A 19,123-nucleotide genomic window follows, 5' to 3' on the forward strand; every position below is an offset into this window, starting at 1 on the left:
TTGTACCACTTCTGGGGAGAGTCTATTCCAGACTCTGGAGACTTGGATGGTAAAGAAATTTTTCCTTATGTCCAGTCTAAAATGGTCTTCCAGCCTCTGCCAGTTCCCTAGTCAATTCATGGTCAAGATCTTTCTTCTGGTTAGGAAGTCTGTAATCATGAATGACTGGGGCCTCCTGAGACTGGGGGGGGGGGGCACCATTTGTAGGTGGCAGCTTTGGCAGCAAGCAGGGGCCACCTACAAATGCCAGCGGGGATGTCAGTGGCAGGGGTGGGAGGGGGTGAGAGGTGATCAGGGCAGTGGTGTCATTGGCAGTGAGCAGGGACCACCCGCGGATGCTGGAGGTGGTGTCGGTGGCAGTGGGTGGTAAGCAGCTAGCAGGTACTGCCTGCAGACGCTGGCAGTGGTGGCAGCATTCAGAGGGGGGCGGATGGTGAGCAGTGACTGCCTGCAAAAGCCGGCGGCAGCTTCAGCGGCAGCCAATCTTGGCAGGGGGTGGGGGGTGGGCACAAGTCCCACCCCACATGCCTTCCCTACGCGTAGCCTATGTCTATATCATAGTATCATAGTAGCTAGGGTCAGAAGGGACCTAAACAGATCATCAAGTCTGACCTCCTGCCTTGGGCAGGAATGGATGCTGGGGTCATATGACCCCAGTCAGGTTTCTGTCCAGCCTCCTCTTAAAGACTTCCAAGGTAGAAGCGAGCACCACTTCCCTTGGAAATTGGTTCCAGGTCCTAGCCACCCTAACCATAAAGTAAACCTAAACTGTAATAGACTCCTACAGTTATTTCCCCTTCACAACGTTCTCCCCATATTGGAACGCAGAGTGTGTCAAATCACCCTCCTTGGGTGCCAATCTCTGCTTGTAGAGAAGTGTACTGCTCCTTCACATAGAGAGCTTGTTAATTAGAATGCCAGGAGAGTACCAAAAACCTTGCTACGGTCTAGGTATGTCACATCCACTGCTCTCCCCCCATCCAAAGAGCCCATTTACATAATTTATAATCAAAATACAACATTTTAAGAATATTCTAAAGCTAAAATCCTTCAACTCAAAAAGCCCTTCAACCTGCAGGCATTCATATCTGCTGATTGTTAGTTAACTTGTCCCAAATGCTGGAGCATGATGGTGACAATGGTGGCCTTGCAAGTAACCAGGACTCATATTGTACATACAGACTAAAATCAACAAAATGAAATGTCTCCAGAAGCTGGAAAAGACTTTAAATACCAGACATATTTGAATATGATCTTTACTGGTGACACTACCAAATGTGTATCAGCAATATTCTCTGGTCAGTTGTGTGTACAGAGGATTCATTAAGTGCAGCCCAGCATGGAATGCATTTCTGTAATTCATTCTAGAGCTCACAGAAGCATACATGACATGGCAGTTTCTGCATAAGAACAAAAACTGAAATAAAGTCCTCAAATTCAACTTTTAAAAAGGACTTCTAGGCACTGACATTAGTAATTCAGAAGCAATAGATGCTGTGATGCTATCTGATGAAAGTCTTACCCCTAAATAAGACACTATCTTATCTTATCTTATCTTCCTACTTACTATAATCAGCACCACTTTAATTTGATCATGTTTTGGTCTGCCTTTTTCTGATTTATATCACTTTCTCAAACAATGACTGGGTCAGAAAGCAAATTCCACTATGATAAATCTTCAGAGATACAGCATAAACCATATTGTTCCAATTTTAGGTTGACCTATTTTCCCTCAAAGAGAACCATCAAAATCAGAGTTAAATTATATGCAGGATCAACTTAATAATCAGAGCAATATTGTGGTAATGTACAAAACACATAACCCTGTATTCTAGCCTTAAGGGCCAGTCTTTATGGTGTCATCTGTTCCCCACCCTTAAGCATGTTGCACTAGGTCATATGCTCTGTCATTACTATGTACGGTGTATAATGAGTTAGCCCTTAAAGGTGGCATGTCATCTGTTTTGTCATGGTGGCAGAGTGGCAGGCTCAGATCTGACCCATTTATATCACTGCCCCACAGATCTCAGGAATCTCCCTGTCTGCCTAGAGTAGGAAGCATGCATGGTAGAAGATCGAAAAACCTTAGAGCCCTATGGCAAGTTGAGGCTTCCAGAATCACTATAGGAAAGTGGGATTTGACTAATGTTGAGTCCTCAGCTATGGACTACAGAGCCAGGAAAGAACTCACAAAGTTTGTTGGCATGAAACCGCACAGATTTGGATACACTTAAGAACCATGGACATTTAAAAGAATGAATTGGGTTCTATTATTTTTTTATAGTGAATTATGCATTAATTATTTGGAAAAGACTAATTATCCTGAAAATATGTAGCACTAAACTAAAAAAATGACTGAGGCTAAATTTAAAATATTTAAGAAACAACAATATGTTTAAATTGTCCAAAACACAAATTTTGCTCACACTTTTAGCAAAGGTTAAATCTGAGCTGATTCCTGAACGTAACAGTGGGGTAAATACTGAAAGCAACTGTCCCCTTCCCTATGTCCCTCAAAGAAGTAAGATTTGGATTTTGACCCCTTATAACCAGGCACATTTGGGTCCAGGATTTTGGCTCTACGTATCACATGTTGCTTGAATCCAAATTGGCAATTTGCATCTAGCATTTTAATAAGGACAGTTTTAGTTTAAACCTGTAAATGGTTTCCATTTATTAGAAATATCAGTCTTGATATATGTTGTTATGGATTATATTTGGTACAGAAAGTTTTGGTGGGGTTTTTTTGTTTTGTTTTTGTTTACATTTTAAGTAGTTTTAGTGAAATTAATCTTTGGGGTCCTTTTCTTTATTATTTGTTTCATCTGTGGACTTGTAAGAGCAACAGAAGTTCAAAGACTTTATCTGAAGTTACTGGGAAAAGCCATTTTTCCTACAATTGAACTTGAAGAGGCAGGGTCAGTTTATATTCAGGGCTGACATAATCAAATCAATTAAATGTTGTTTTTTTCACAAAATTCCTCTGTAGTCATAAAATATTATTATTCCCACTTTACAAATGGAAACACACAAGAGATGTGTCCAATCCAGTTTGGTTTCTGAGTTTCCTTTATTTAGATGCCAGACTGTCTAAAACATTGGTACTTGAGCCTGGAAGAATGATCCAATTTGATTGAATTTAGGCACCTATGTTTTTTATAAGAGAATGGGGAGAGGCACAAGGCTCCAATGGCAAGCCAAAGTTACCCAAGTCTGCTTGGTGAAAATGTATGGGATGTTGTTCTCAGTAGTTGCCCCTCCACAGTGGAACTCCTCCTTCAAATCACCAGAGACATCTTTCATCTTTCAAAAGTTTAGTAACAAACTTTTAATTGGGTAAGCATCTAACAAACAGAACTAGGTTGAGATATTGCTTAGGGATGCCTTTGTTTTATCTTGATATTCTAATTCCCTTTCAAGTTGTTTTTTTATCTTTCACTCTAGTGGGGGGCAACCTTTTTGGCGGACGGGCCACAAGTGAAGTCCAAAACCCTCTCTGAGTGACACTCCAGTCGCTTCCCTTGCCCAATTGGTTGCTCTGCTTTCTGCTCCCTGCCTTCTGCCTCCCACCTGATCTGTTGCTCTGTTCTCTGTTCCTCCCCTATCTTCTCTAGTTTCCCTGCTTCCTCCCTGCTTCATGCCACATATGAGGGGTTTCTGCATGCCATGGGTTGGCCAAGCCTGCCTAGTGGCTAGAATAGTCACCCAGGAAGTGGAAGAGCTAGTTCTAGGCCCTCCTCAGAGGAGATTCACTGCAGGGAAGTGTCCTAATCACTATGATATAGAATGGAATAAACCCTCATCCCCTCCTGAGGTTGAAGCTGGCCCCCAGGGAAGCCAGAAATTTAAGAATCAAGGGGCTAGAAGGAGAGTAATGAGGTAGCATGTGTCTGTATCCTCTTGTTACAGCCCTTGGGAGGGAATCCTGACTTTTGATCCAGGTTCCAAAGGATTATACAGATCAACTTGGGTACCTTACTTCTAAGTCCTGTTTAGTCATTTCTAAGTCTTTTTAGTGTCTTGTCCAAGTTCACACAGGATAGCTCCTAGGTTTCTAACCCCTTGGATCATTCTTTCTTTCCCAATGCAAATTACATAGTTACATAATTCCACACAGACTAGTATCATAGGGTGCAGTTACATGTGTGCTTTACAAGGCTCATCTACATGTTCATTAATGCACCATGGTTACTGTGTATTAAGTTTAGTTCTTGCTTAACCAAGTACTAAATCAATAAGCAGTAGCTTGTGCTACTACATAGTAGCACCGCTGCATGGGTTTTATTGACACTTACTGCACAGTAGTCTAACACTACTGTGCAGTAGCATATTAGCACGGGTTTTGCCCAGTGTGCTCCTGTGCAGTGTTGATAGGCTACTGCACAGTTAGCATCTTGTGTAGACAGGCCCACTATGGAGTAAAGTAATTATCTGCAGTAAAGCATCATCTATATATGCACTGGTATTAGGGTGCAATAAACTAATTAACTCTGCCATAAGATTGTATATTGGGGACAGTACTGTCTTATGGCAAAGTAATTTCTTGTGCTGAAACAGCATGTAGGCAATGACAACAGCTGTAAATTGCCCCAGTCACCCCAGCCAGCAGAGGCCTGGAGGACTACAGTATGAACTAACTCCCCTCCCATTCCATCCTTCCCCCTAGCCATGGGACACCCCCTGTTCTTCCCACCCCCAGGGCTCCCCCCTGCCCCTTGGGGTGCCACCCTAATTTGTGCCTCTCTCCTGCCCATAGGACATTAGTTATCTTTGGTTTTTGTATTGTCTGTCCCAGGGGGCAGGCAGGGAAGAGTTAACCTGCCTTTCTGGTCCCTGCCATTGCTGGGTTGCTGCTGTTCTGGCCCAGAGAATGGCAGAGCTGTGGCACCCTTCCCTGCCTGCTCTCCCAAGACATAAAGGACAGGCAGCCACAAATAAGACGGGGGCAGGGAGTAGGGATCTGTGGTGCTGGGTGGGGTGCAGAGGGGTTAGGGGTACACAGGGCCGGATCCTGGCCAGCAGGGGAGGGCGGTGGGTGGTGCGTTTATCACTAAAGTGTAGCCTGGCATGTCTGCATCTTAGTGTAACACGAACTGGATAACTTGGATTAGATATAACCCTGTTCTGGAGAGAGCTAACTTTGAGCTGCATAACGAGTGCTTAAAACCAGTTCTAGATTTTAATGAGCAGACAATCCAAGGGTTAAGAGCTCCAGGAGCCACCCAAAATTACCATGTAATAAGGTGCTAAGATGAAGGTGGCTTCAATAAATCCAATAATATTTCAGAGGATATTTTCAAAAGCATCTAAAGGATTTAGGAATACAAATACTGATAATATTCATCAGAGCATGTGTTGCTAAATCTCTTATGTCTCTCAAATCTCTTTAAATATTCTGCTTAACATTTTATACACTTGTTTGGTAAAGAAAGGAATTAGGCGGTCTTTGCCCTTTCATTTTATACTTTTATTTGAAATCTATTGTTGGGCCTATATTTCATGTACCTGAGTCTCAACTCACTTGAATTATTTTACACCCTTGAATTCAGTCAAGTTCCAATTAATTCACACTGACTTAAATCAGAAGAAAGTCAGGCCCTACATGTGTCCCTTTTGTATCCAGACTTTTGAGAGTTAAAGCACAAATTGCTCATGTTCATCTCTAAATTTTAATGCACAGTGCTGGCAAGTATACACTTGAATCATAGGCCTCAGATGTATGGAATCATATAAGTTTGCATTTTTAAGTTACCTTATAATCACTGACCTACAAAGTCTTTTATAATTACTACTAACAGCTTATGAAGATTTTTAAAAGCAGCCAGATATTTGTTTTTTGAGCAGGAAGTCTTTAGACTGTATCCTCAGCTGCTGTAATTTGGCCTAGTTCTATTGATGTAAAATGAATTAGGCCATTTTTTAGCAGCTAAAGTCACTTCATTCCTGTTCCCTTTGCTTTTTGTATGTAGTCTATCCATTGCCCATGAAATTTATATATACACAGCCACAGTTTTGTTACAATATGAATGATAAAGTAGAATGTACAGATCTCTGTTAGTAAAAGCTTTTCTATTATGAACCAATATGCATTCCCTGTGGTTTTTAATTCCTCATTCATAAGGATGAATAGGAAGGCCTGAAATAAGAGAAGAAAATATATTTAAAGGACACAGGGGAAAAATGTACCACAACATTTAGCTTCAAAACAAAGCCTTAATATCTTTTTGTATAAATAAATGCGTTCTGATAAATGGTAGAGAGAAAGATAGAGAGAAAGGTGTGATGTGCTTATATAAAGGTCTGATGCCAATTTTCTTTCATTTCTTTGTTCAGTGTCATAGTTTCCTGTAAACTATAACCTTTCTTTTGAAAAATAAAGTCTCTAGGTAGAATTCATTTGGTTCTTCTGCTGCTGCTTCATTAGCGTTTCCTGTTTATCAGTGTTGTTCTAGTGAAAAAAAGAAAGTTCAAGGTTTTGTTGTTGTTGTTTAATGTGCTATTTGCTATGGAAGTTACTGGATTGAAGAATTGCTTAGAAAATTGCAGTTGATCCTCACTGATCTTAATTTGAGCTGTAATTTTTTCTGTCTACAGAGCAGTAAGGATTTGCATAATGCTATAAACAAAATATTCAGGCTATGTACAGTAATGTTAAGTTAAAAAGAGAGTATTATATGAAAATTCAAGCTGTCAAAAATTGCTACAGGGTAAACGAATGGTACCCAGCATTCAAAATAAATTAATTTTTGAATCATATAAGCAAAATATGTAAGACAAAGACAAAAAATGTATAAATTTTAAAGAAAGACTAAAATATTAAAATGATACTATGTCATAGTTATTCCTAAGGGATCTCACATGAAGAACTCATTAAAGATTCAGAATTAACATGTGGCTAAAATATAGGGGGGAAAAACATTTCAGATCCAATATAAAAACCCTATGAAAATAAAGATAATTTGTTGGCATCTTGTTATTCCAATTGAAACCTATGTTTCTCCTTAGAGACTAGTGGAATATATCACTGATATAACCTTTTGGTGAATCAGGTCATTGTAAGTTTTGGGTTTTTGATCTTATTTATGGCAATGTGAATATCCTTTACCATATTTCCCACTAGAAAAAATATTCCTGGGAAAATATTTAGATGTGAAAAAAAAATCTACAGTAAAACTGAAACAGATATACTATCATATACCCCATACTTTGTAGAATATGGGGTAAATTCAAAAGAGGTGTCAACAGCATAGTTGACAAACTGGGTCTTGAGTTTATCCTGCCTTGCTCATTATTTAGTTACTTCTCCAGATATAGCCAACATTCTATATCCATTTTGAACAGGTGTGAATTACTACACTAGACAGTGGGAAACTAGATTTGCTAATACAAGATGGTCAGACAGCAAGGATTTGAGCTGACTGATTCAACATTCTGTGCATGTTCACAATGTGCACTGTTTTTGTCTTTTACCATAATAAAATTCCAGAGGCTAAAGGGGGACATTCTTGTACTTCTTATTTTCTGGTGATCTGTAATATTTTCCTTGATTACCAGTTTTCGTAGCCATAACACCTCAGTGTTTGACTCTATTGATATTTAGTTAGATGTCAGCTAGACTTGTTGTGAAATCTAATTCACCAAGATCTGTGTGATATGTATTGTATTTCAGTAATGTGGTATTTTTTTAACTAAACCTGTGACTGCAGCAGTAGCAGTAATGCAACAATGTCCCTATAAGCAAAACAGTCCATACCATATTTTTGGTATGTTTATATTCCTGATCCTTCACACCAGTTACTGAAGTTTATCGAAAATGTACATTGTATGATAATTATTATTTATGGGCTAGGGACAGACATTACACATAAACCAGTTTAAGTGATCAGAAACTGGTTTAAACCTGTAACAGAACAGATAATTAGTGCACATAAAACAGTTTGAAAATGGCTGAACCAGTTTGAGATAAACCTGGCTGAATGTCGTATCAGACTTAAGTGATTTGGAGAAACCAGTTTATGTAATGTCTGTCCCAGATCCCTTCCTGGTTTAAGTTAAATGAGATCCCCCCAGTATCCCAGTATGCTGTCTGAGCTGTGGGGCTCTCTGCTCCACAGCAGGACTGGCCCCTCCCCTCTGCTCCCTGGCTGGAGCTCCAGCAGAGACTTGCAGGCACAGCAGGTTCTGCTGGCTTCCCTCTCCCCTCCCCTGCACCACTTGCTGCTTAAGAGAGATCCCTTCCTCCTCTCTCCCATAGGACAGACCATAGCCAACATGTGGTATGTAAGGCATATAGGACAGTATCCACTTAGAGATTTTTGGAGCTAGTCAACAGCTCAAATGGTAATGTTCCTGCATCCCTTCCTTTGGAAAAAGCTGTTTATAAAGAGCTTGAACTAATGATTGAGGCTTTGTTTTCTGAGGGGGTGCTAAATGCTGATAAAAGAGCTGATAAATGGTTTGTTATCAGGGTGGGAGGGAACCCCTCCCTAATCACAGCATCTTGCCAGGGCCTGGCCATAGCCCCCTCAGCTCAGCACTGTGGAAGGGTGGGAGGAGTGCTCTAGTGCCCCCGAGCTTTTAGCCTAAGCCACGGCAAGCATGTGCCGGCAGTTTTTCAGTCCAAGGGGGATGTCTTTATGGTTACAAAGTGATTTAGCCTAGCCAGGTTAGACTAACCTGCAAAAATTGAATCAATTCAATATGCTTTTTGAATGTCTGCTCCTATCCAGGTTGTTTAGAGATTGTGGGTACATATGCATGCATATGTGGGGGAGAGTTGAAAGTGTTATTGTATCCTCTGATTATCTACATTTTTTTATCTGTGGGTTTTCCCTGAACATAACTCGAGTGGGGTAGTACATTTAAAACACAGAACTTTTTTAGCACAGATACCATTACAGTTAGTAGTTTTACTACCTCTTAATATAAGCATGAGTAATAAGGTATTTTTCCCTTTATGTTAAAAAATACAGTTCACTAAGTTAAGCATTCATACTTCAGATTTGACAACACTTTAGTGGGAGAGCTTACTCTGTTCAACATGTAATTATTCAGAGCTGTTCTCCACCCCTCTTGGCAGTTTACGGATAACTCTTGATGGGGTCAGGACCTGTGTGCATGGAGGAGGCAGGAATTGCTTGGAACATGTAGCAGGAGTCAGAAGTGGCATTTGAGAGAGAAATATTGTCCTCACTTTGGCTAAACAGAAATGTCCATGGAAATCTAATATTACTTTTCTCTATATTACTTATCCATAGCTTAGTCCTTGCTGGGGAAATCAACTTTTAAGGGATTCTCAGGGGAGCCCATTGTGAGAGTCCCTGCCAAGGAGTAAAGATTACCACTGGTACCCTAGTGCCTTGTGTCCTGTCAGTCTAAGGTTTTAGAGTTGTTCATTATAGGGGGAAATACTTCTCCAGTGGAAAAAGGTTGAAGCAACTCTACTCTAACTCTATTCATGGAATTTTCTGTCCTTTGGTCCCCTATTGTAGGTTTTACTTTAAGTGGGAACAACCCCAGCCTACTGTTTTTATTCCAGCATTTCCCAGGGGACAAAAAGCACACTATCATTGAAAACCCCCAGAAGTTAATTGAGGTTGCCTAAGTTAGAACAGAGGGGCATCTTTTAACAAAAAACAAGTGGAAAGGATTTTGAAATTTACTACAAACCTGTGCTTGTGAGTTAGTACATATTCTGCCCTCTAGTGACAGGAAAAATTGCATTGACCAGCTGAAGATGGCATTAGAAATGTATGTTAAAGAATTAGGAGACCCTAATACTTCAGTGCACTGCTAAATAGGTGGCAGAAACTGAAGAAATGGCTACAGAGGCAAATCTAAGCAGGAAACTTTTCAATCTTCTTGCAGTCTGAGGATGGGTTGGATCTATCAAAAACTGTAAGTAGTTCTGCACAAAAGTTAATTCTGCAGTCTGGCTCTTTGCCCTGATGCATCTCACATCTCTTCATACCAAACCCCATTTTGTTATGGTTACAGATAGCTTGGAGTTTGGACACCTTCTAAGCAGGGCTTTTTGTATTAATATGAGCTATACAATCAAACTGCTTGTATATAAATTTGGAGGTAGGATTTGTGGTATTCCAAATCATATACACCCTTGGCAGCAAGGACTTTACTAGTAAATCTTTAGTCAGTACTAATTTGAAAAGCAAAATTACATCATTTACATTTTAGAATCAAAAAGAGACAACTTGAGGATTTTGCAGTGCTCTGAAGAACACTAGAATAATACTGTGGTTGAGAAAAAAAAAGCAGCTGACCTTAATCAACAACTCTATCTATGAAAGGTGGATCATTTCCTGGGTGTTGTTTTGTTCCTTTCATTTTCAAATGAATTCAGTGAGAGTGGAAGATATTTGGCACTTTTCAAAATCTGGACCTAAAAAAAATAACAGCAGAGTTCTTATCATTGCTTCTTTAATCCAAGAGATCTTCCATACCGGTACCACAACTACAACAACCGAACAATGCCATATTTTCATTATGTCATTATTTGCAGTTCCATTCACAGTGCCATGATTCATATTACATAAATGACAGTAGACAGATAGGTGTAAGAAAATAAGTCCATGTTGTGGGGTTTAATAATATAGTGAATTTCATGACAGCAAAGTAAAAGTGATTTGGAGTGTCATCTAATCTTTAGGATGTATGTGTAGTACCATTATAAAAAAAGGTGGGGGCTAAAGAACCAAGGCCAAATTTCATTGGCTTTCTTATACTTCATTTCTAAAGATAATAACTACAAACCCATTATGCATTATCCATTTGCCCTAAAAATATTAGCTAATCCGTGATTACAGCCGTGTAAACTAGTATCTAATATTGTGTTGCACAATTTCCTAATTGGCATTTTGGTACTATTAACAGACTTTTTGTCCCTACACATGGTGCCACTCTAAAATGCATACCATTCTAAATATGCATACCTATACTGGGCTCAAGGTATAGCTCCAAATTAAAAAAATATTAATCAATAGGCATAAAAATTTCCATAACATGACATGAACATAAAAAGTAAAACTAAACAACATTGAGAGTAACACCTGCCTGGAAGATTCTGCATTTCTAAAAGTTACTGTCATAATTTAATTTTGTACTAATAAAAGACATGGGACCACATTACCGTATTTCAAAATTATATATGACAGAAAATTATAAAACTACATCCAGATTAATGGATTTGAATGTGCACAATATGTTGCTAAAATAGAGTCAAGTCTGACCTTTTAACCTGTAACTGAGGTGAGGAAAGGAAGGATGAATTCCATTCCTGACTCTAATATAGTTCAGAGCTTAGTAAACCCTAATCCATTAGTATGAAATACTCCAAGGATCTTCCTTGAAACCTAGAAAACAGAAGTCTGGCACATATTATGATGAGCTAGGAGTTATTGGATATGGTCCATAGGTTAAGATACATGTTCTTTCTGACTTGGCCAAGATCTTTGTGCAGTCCCCAGAACATAGTATTCATACTGTGTGCATTGGGGGGGAGAGGTTAAAGTGAGGTTGTGTCATAAATAGAGGTAGATGAATTTCCATATAAGGTAGATTCTTATGTTATGGTATCATAGCAATACCAAACTTTAAAGCTATGCTGGGGGGTTATTCACTCTATACCTGTCTTAAAGCTATTGGCATTCAGTAGAAAAGTTCTGTGACTTCATGAAGTATTTTTATTTATATCCCTGGATTATGATAGGGAAAAAGAACAGGAAAGGACATTCCCATAATGTTCAAGAAAGTGTTGGGTGGTACAGCTAGCTAAAGGGCTAGTCAGAGACCCACATCTCCAAATGTTTCTGGTATCAGCTTAGGACATGGCTTTCGCTTAGTGGCCTTTTCACATAGGGCCATATGAACTAGCCAAACATAACAAGAATGGACACATTTCTCTTGCACAGAAATTCAGTTTAAAGCACCAATATTACACAGCAGCAGCCTCCATTGCATCATCTTGACCTGTTAGCCCAAGATGTCTCTGTGTCAGATGCATCATATTGCTATATAATGTTCCTCTTTCATTTTTCCCTACATGCAGCTCCCTCAAACAGCTTTTGGCCATATTTCAGCAACACAAAAAGTATTTAAAGTTACTGCAGGCTTTGAGGGGCTGTGCTCTCTCAACATATTGTTGGGAAACAAACAGCTGGGTGGAAGTGGACATGAAGGGAAAACACTTTCTTTTATCTCAGGGATGTCAATGTCAAACTCATTTGGCCCTGCAGCCTACACAACGGTTGCTGGGTCGGTCTGTGGACTGGATCAGGACCATGCGTTGGAACCAGTGCACAGGGCCAGTCCAGCGGGGTTACAGATACAGTGCATGCCTCATGATGGCCTAATGTGCTGCGTGCAGAGTGTGTCCCAGAAGTGGACCAGCATGTGCTGCATATGGCGTGTGGGGCTTGACTGACTGCATGCACTGCATGCAGCACAGGGGCTTGGCACAGGCTGTGTGCTACATGTGGCACCTCCCTGGACCAGCCCTGCACATTGGCTCTTGTACAGCCCAGTCTTGACCAGAGCCAATGCCCGGGGCCAGTCCAGCGCCAGCACTTCATGCAGTGTGCACTCTGGCCTGACCTCCTGTACTACATGTAGTGCTGTGGCACTGGAGCAGCCTGAATGCCAGATGGCTCTGCATGCCATATGGGTCTGAGACACAGGCCAGATCATAGGACTCCATAGGCTGGGTGCAGCCTGTGGGCCATATGTTTGATGCTGTTGTTTTATTTAGTACATGCTCTTTCTCACTTGGCCAAGAAGGTGTAACCATTTGGAAAACAAAATGCTGAGCCATCTCTTCATTAAAATATGCCTGTAATGTTTTGTAAAAGAATATCAAACAACACAACCCAATACATGCCAACCTGACCCTTCTAAAACTGAATACCCAGTTTGCTTTTTTCTATTTTGTAGTTGTTTCTTTTTAAGTTCTCATGCATACCAGTACAGTACACTTCTTGTTACTGTTTCTCTTTTGTGGGACATATGGCTAAACATTTAAACTAAATATGCAAATTGAGATGAATACATATTTCCTGGGGTATATTTTTAACAAGCTATATAAAGAATTTTTTATACTACCGGTATTTACAAGAGATACTACAATGATTGGCCTTCTATAAATACCTAAGACCTTAAAGACAGATTAGATATAAAATTTGCTTTAAAGGCTATCAAAAGTAGCTCTGACAGTCTGTGAATTAAAATAAATGTTTGCTGCTGTTTTTTTTAATGTAAAAAGAACTGGAGTTTGTATAAAGTTAGGTCCCTTAGCCCTTAGTCACATCCTTTAGTGTGGTGTGTTTTCATTCTTGTTCTCTTTCTGCTCATGAATAACTCCATTGTGGCAAATGGAGTTATCTACGTGTAATACTGATATAAGGTAAGTTTTCTTATCTCTTCATAAGAAGCTCAATCCTATTACCATAAGTACTGAGCAACAGCTCCAGAAGATGCTGAAAAAATTGAACTTCCCGTATAGCTCTTTGCAAGGATGAGGCCTAAATTATCACCATTTCTTTCGAAGCTTATGAAATAGTTTTCTCTAGCAAAGAACTCCCGTTGTTGCACTCATTTTGTGACATGAAAGATTGGATAAGAAACCCTCTGCAGGAATGATGCCAGTACCACTCAGTTTGCTGGCAGGAAATGAACTGCTGTCTCCAAATAATTTATGTAGCACAAATGCTCTGCTTTCAAAGGCCCTTGGGTTCAGGTGGTAGCTTTATAGGCACTCCTGAATTTAAAGCTGTGTCCTAACTAGGAGATTTTGGTACCAAAGTTTTGGCAGCTTATAGCAGTTCACAGTACTTAGCCACTAAAATCCCAGTAGGTTTTATAGCATGTTTTCTTACAATGTATCATGGAATGTGGGAACAGTGCATCATGGGAAATAGATACTGCACTGAAGAAATGGTGACTCCTTGAAGTTAACCCCATGCAGTGATATTTTATCCATCCTTTGTGTATTACCACACTTTACAGACGGTTTTTTTGAAAGCCTAGTCCTTTGTATTTTCTCTCCATGCCATCTGCATGAATGCTTAAGAGAATTCCACCATGCTTGATTCCATTCTCTTTTGTTTCTTCACCAAATAGATAATGGGAGCATGAAACTGGGAGGTTCTTATGATCTCTATGCAGAAGCATACAAGGAAAATTAATGTATGTTGAAGTCCCCTATTGCTGTGGCCATTTTCACTGAGATTTGCACAACCATTGGACATGACCTTAAGTCAGTCTAGAAGAAATCATTGTGATGTCAGAAACAGTTGGATTCCCAAATTGTGGAAAGGCAATAAGACAGGACTTATCCTGATTGTGGTACTCCTGGCCTCTGAATACATCAGTAGGAAAGGGTCCTCCTTTCTAATGATGCAAGCATTTGTAGATACCAGGGGCAGTTCTCAGACATTAAGATTGGCTGGTCAGGGAAGGTACAGGCATTTATGCAAAACTGCCAATTGGACACTATTGGGAGTACTAAAATTCCATTCTGGGAGACCCAACCTACCTACTAGTCTCTGGCTACCCAGCCTTCTCCCTAGCTTTTGAGAGTATATAGTGTTAACCTGGGCAGCAACAAAGATGGGCTTAATTTCTGACTAACCAAATATAACCTGACAGTTTGGTCTTCTTTGGGGGATATGAAGGAGAGTGCTGAATATCTCACAGTGAAGCTGGAATTAAGAGCCAAACATCCCCATCATTATTTCTCCCTGCTGTGTCCAGACCAGTAGTTGCAAGGCTAAAGGGGAAGCATGGTAGAGGAAGAGATGGACAGATTTTATGGACTTCACGACATCAGTTACAAAGGGTATGACTATAGGACACAAAACAGAGGTAAGCAAAACTACCTGGACTAGGACTTCAAGTGCCAGCTGCCAAACTGGGGGCAATAGAGCCATGTGTTTCATCTGACCTAATTACCTTTGCTGAACCTCTTGAGAAGTAGAACTAATTAGCCTGAGTAGCATAAATGTAGCTATACTACCTCCAGGTTAGAAGCTTCCATGTACAGGGCTAGTGTTTCCCTGAGTCATACATTACCCAAGGGCATAAACTAGAGCCCATCATGATGTTGTTGGATGTAGGAAGAAAGTCTGTTGCATTAACACTGTCAAAATTATGGTCTGTAAAGTCAAGAAGGAAGAGGCATAGAGAATGCAAGTTGTTTATCACTACACTGCCTAAAGCCTGTATATATAAAGTTGTAGTTTTCTTTCTCACCCACAGACATAAAGTGGCATTCTTGGAGTGGTGCTACTGTTTGTGGGTTCAGTGGTTTCTTTGGGATAAAAATGGAGTGGTGCAGGATGTAGTGTACAACATCAACTACTTTCTTCAGCATTTTTACCTGATGCTTAAGTAGATTCATAATGTCCTCCTCCCACCTAATTATGCAATTGCCTCTTCATCTGCCCTTCTTTGAAGATGTTCTTTTTTCATTCCTTCTCCCAGAGCACTCTTTCTGCCTACTATTTCTCAGCCAGGCTTAAGCATTACACCAAGGAGGGAAATACCCTCCCTGGAGCATGTACATTGGTTCCTTCTCAATACCGGTCTTTCTGTTAAGGATGTTCTTTTCAGGAACACTCCAACCAGGGACGCTCTTAAAGACGAGGAAGTTGACTTACAAGACTAGCAGAGAGGGAAAGGTACCTGTAAAATTCATGAAGTATTCTTCTATATATTTGGAATGGGCAGAACTGCTGGGCCAGCATGTGTAGAAGCCTGTTGTAAGGAACACCAACTCATGGTGTCATGGTGAGTTCAGTTGAGTAATAACATTCCTATATTTCAGAGGTGGCCTTGGGGGAGGATTGTGCAGGAAGGGAATTGCTAAAAGGGCCTTAAAAAAGTAAAAGTTAAAGAAAATCATAACAGGGTGTTCTGATTTTGGCTGATACTTCACTGTAGAGAGTAACCAAGGTTCAGAGAAAGCAAGTGCTCCAAGGCACGCAGAAGAAATGCTGGCAGCTTCATTGTTCATCTGCTGATACACAGTTCACCATCAGTGATGGTGCTGATGGAAAAGCATGCAGAGCGATGCAAAAGGAGTCCTGTCATGGTAGAAGAAACAAAGTAGCTCTGTATAGGGAACTCAAGGGAAAAATAGGGCTGTTTTTGCTTGAGCACTGTATAAAACAGAAATCTCTGTGCAGGTGAACAAGATTATCTGCAAGGAAGCACAGGCTGAGCAAGCAGCATTACCTTCAGTTGCTGCAAAAAGCTGGAGACCAGAAAAAAAAGCTGGAGACCAGGCCTCTACCTCCCTTGTACTCCTCCCACTTTTGTCTACCTCAGTAAGGATATGAGTAAACACCTGAACAAGACCATGTTTACATGTCTGCAAATAATTTTTCCAGGGAAAACAAAACATCACAATGTACCATCTCAGTGAAACTATACACTATTTATTTGTATTATCTATTTATATTATGTACCAGCCCCATTTTCTGACTGGAAAAATATGTTCATTAATGTGTTTTTCTTAATGTGCATTAAATTGAGTACCTCCAATGTGAAGTACTAAATGCTCATTAAGCTGCCATACTGCGCAGTAGTGAAAGCATGTTTTTTCAGTGATGCTTTATGCACAGTAGCCTATTTTTCCTGATCATTAGTGTATTAGCATAGTTTTTTCAGTGATGCTTAATGCACAGTAATATAGGCTACTGCACATTAAAGTGCAAGTGTAGCAGGGAGCTTAGATTTCTCAGCCCTTATTATTTACTATCCTGGTAAGCTTCTACTAAATAAACCATTGTGCCCAATCTACAAGTCCTTTTGGTCTATGCACATGGAAAAGAGCACTGTATTAAAACTGGGTTGGGGTCACTGAGAAGGAATAAAGGAAAGAAATGAGAGAGAAGGAAAGAAAAACTACTACCTTTCCTTCCCTTGATACAATGTGTTCATTGGGACTAGCTCTGGCTTTGGCTGTTGCTGCCCAAATGGTGGTCTGGGTCTGCATTGCCACCCCCTTCCTTCTTGTCCAAAGTAATTGTCCTCCTTTTCTTTGCAGTAGAGCTGGAGAAAACCTTGTTAAACCTGAAGAAAACAATCCTTAAAGATGGTATAGCTTTTGGATATTTTGTTTTGTTTGGTTGTTTGTCTTAATTAAGGGTGATCCTGTAATAGGTCTGGTGGAGATCCTTGGTCTTGGCTTGGTGTTGCTTAATATCCCACTCTCATACCCTTCAGCTCTCCTCTGACATCCTAATAGGCTCCTAATAGACATCTCTATTCCTGCAGTTCCCATGGAGTTGAATTTCAACAGCTTCCTATCCTCAGAAGATGCGGATATCCAGCACTTCTTTCTTGCCCAAGGCAGGAGCACAGAGTTTGGTGTGCATGTCTCTTCATAGCCAGCCATGTTTTTCTATTCATACATGTGGACTGCTAGGAAGAGATGCTTTTCCAAAATAAAGGGCAGGTTTAAATGGAGGGAAGACTTCCTGCTAGCTTGATCTTAGATAGTGGAGCTCAAAACTGTAGCCACAATGGTTATCTAGTGAAGTACTGCTACACCAGTAGAAGTAACGTTAAGCATATATAGGCTTTATGATGGTGACTGTCTAATGGTTGAAGTCTTTAGTTACTTGGGGAGGCATTTTACATAGCCCACACAGACTTGGAGATTTATAGGTTTACCAACGTCTGAATTCTGTCAACAGAGCTTGACCTCTATCAGGAAAACATTCTAGTATAGATTAGGTTTAAACTATGGTGGTTATTTCAGTTTAAATGAACATCCAGACTACAGGTCCCTATATCATTCTAATAACGGTAATTCTAACTTTTATTTAGATTAGAGCATGTAAATCACAAAGCTAGTGATTATGATTGGCTTCCCAGTCAGAAGGTAAATCCATAAATTGGAGGGGAATAAAAACTGAATGTATACTGAATAATTTAATCAACAGTAATAAATAAGTCTAACTTGTATATAAAATGTATCATATAAAATTCACAAAATATTTTATTAATTAGATTTTTCAAATATTCTCTTTAGAATGCAAAATGCACTGTCATTCTCAAATTAATTATTAATATTTTATTAGAAACAGCCATTTAAAAGAATATTTACAGAATTAAATGCCACTTTTGAAAGGCTGTCTTGATAATTATTAGATATGTAAATAATTAGTTGATTTGCTGATAAATTGTTTACGTATAGTTTATTAATATTTTCTTACACTGTCTTCTTAGTTTAAATGAATCTTGGTTAGATTGCTTAAAGCTTATACTAAAATAAAGGTTTTTAGCAATAGCATTTAGTTTGTACAGTGCTTAAAATATAATAACTTATTAATCCTTACTCAGACCTTTTGAAAAAGGTAGGTAAGTGTGATTATCTCCACCATTTAACAAAAGGGAAATTTAGGAATAACCATTCTACAGAAAGGCAACTCTAAATGTTGCAGCTTCTGGAGTTTCAGACATGCTCATCTGTTTCAGTGGAGTTGTCTCCTTGTAGGAAGGGAGAGATTTACTGCATTACTTCATAGATCCCTGTGCATGTCTCTTGCTTTCTGTCTTCTCCTAAACTAGCAAAGCTTGAATTTATAGCAGCCAAGCCCTGGAAGTTCTTTTGTAGGGTTAGCAGGGGAAAAAGAGGGAATCCTATCCTGAAGTCAAAAATCCACTTACGTGGTATGCTCTGCCCTGCATCATGAATCAAAAAGGAGAGCACTGAAACCTAGTAAAAAGATGAAGTGATTTGCCCAGTGTGAGACAAGAAGCTAGTGACAGAACTGGGATTAAAGCTCAAGAGCTCTTAGCTCCCACACTGAAAGCCAGGTGATGCCACTGATTTTTATGCAGATTGACTTCAATGGGGACTTCTGTTTAAAAACTAACATCAAGATACAGCCCTGGGCTGTATAACTGACAGTTTTCTGAAGCAACAAAGGTAACAAATAATATTCTGGTTGAATTCAGTCTAAAAATAAGCACTTTATTGGCCAATTTATGAACTTGAATTGGCAGCATTCTCAAGGAAGGCTACTTGTCTGATGATAAAATCACTCTGACTGATGAGTGCATGTACAGGAGTTCTGTGCAAAAGGAACCAGGTAGTTTCACA

The 19,123-nt window shown here is 39.7% G+C and overlaps 1 protein-coding gene across 4 annotated transcripts in view; it reads left to right on the forward strand.

Annotated features, from left to right (window-relative positions):
* ADGRB3 (adhesion G protein-coupled receptor B3) overlaps positions 1–19,123 on the forward strand; it is a 733,084-nt gene that overhangs the window by 252,639 nt on the left and 461,322 nt on the right. The window lies entirely within an intron of this gene.

This window comes from Alligator mississippiensis, chromosome 1 (genome assembly GCF_030867095.1).
Source record: "Alligator mississippiensis isolate rAllMis1 chromosome 1, rAllMis1, whole genome shotgun sequence".
NCBI classification, from domain to species: domain Eukaryota; kingdom Metazoa; phylum Chordata; order Crocodylia; family Alligatoridae; genus Alligator; species Alligator mississippiensis.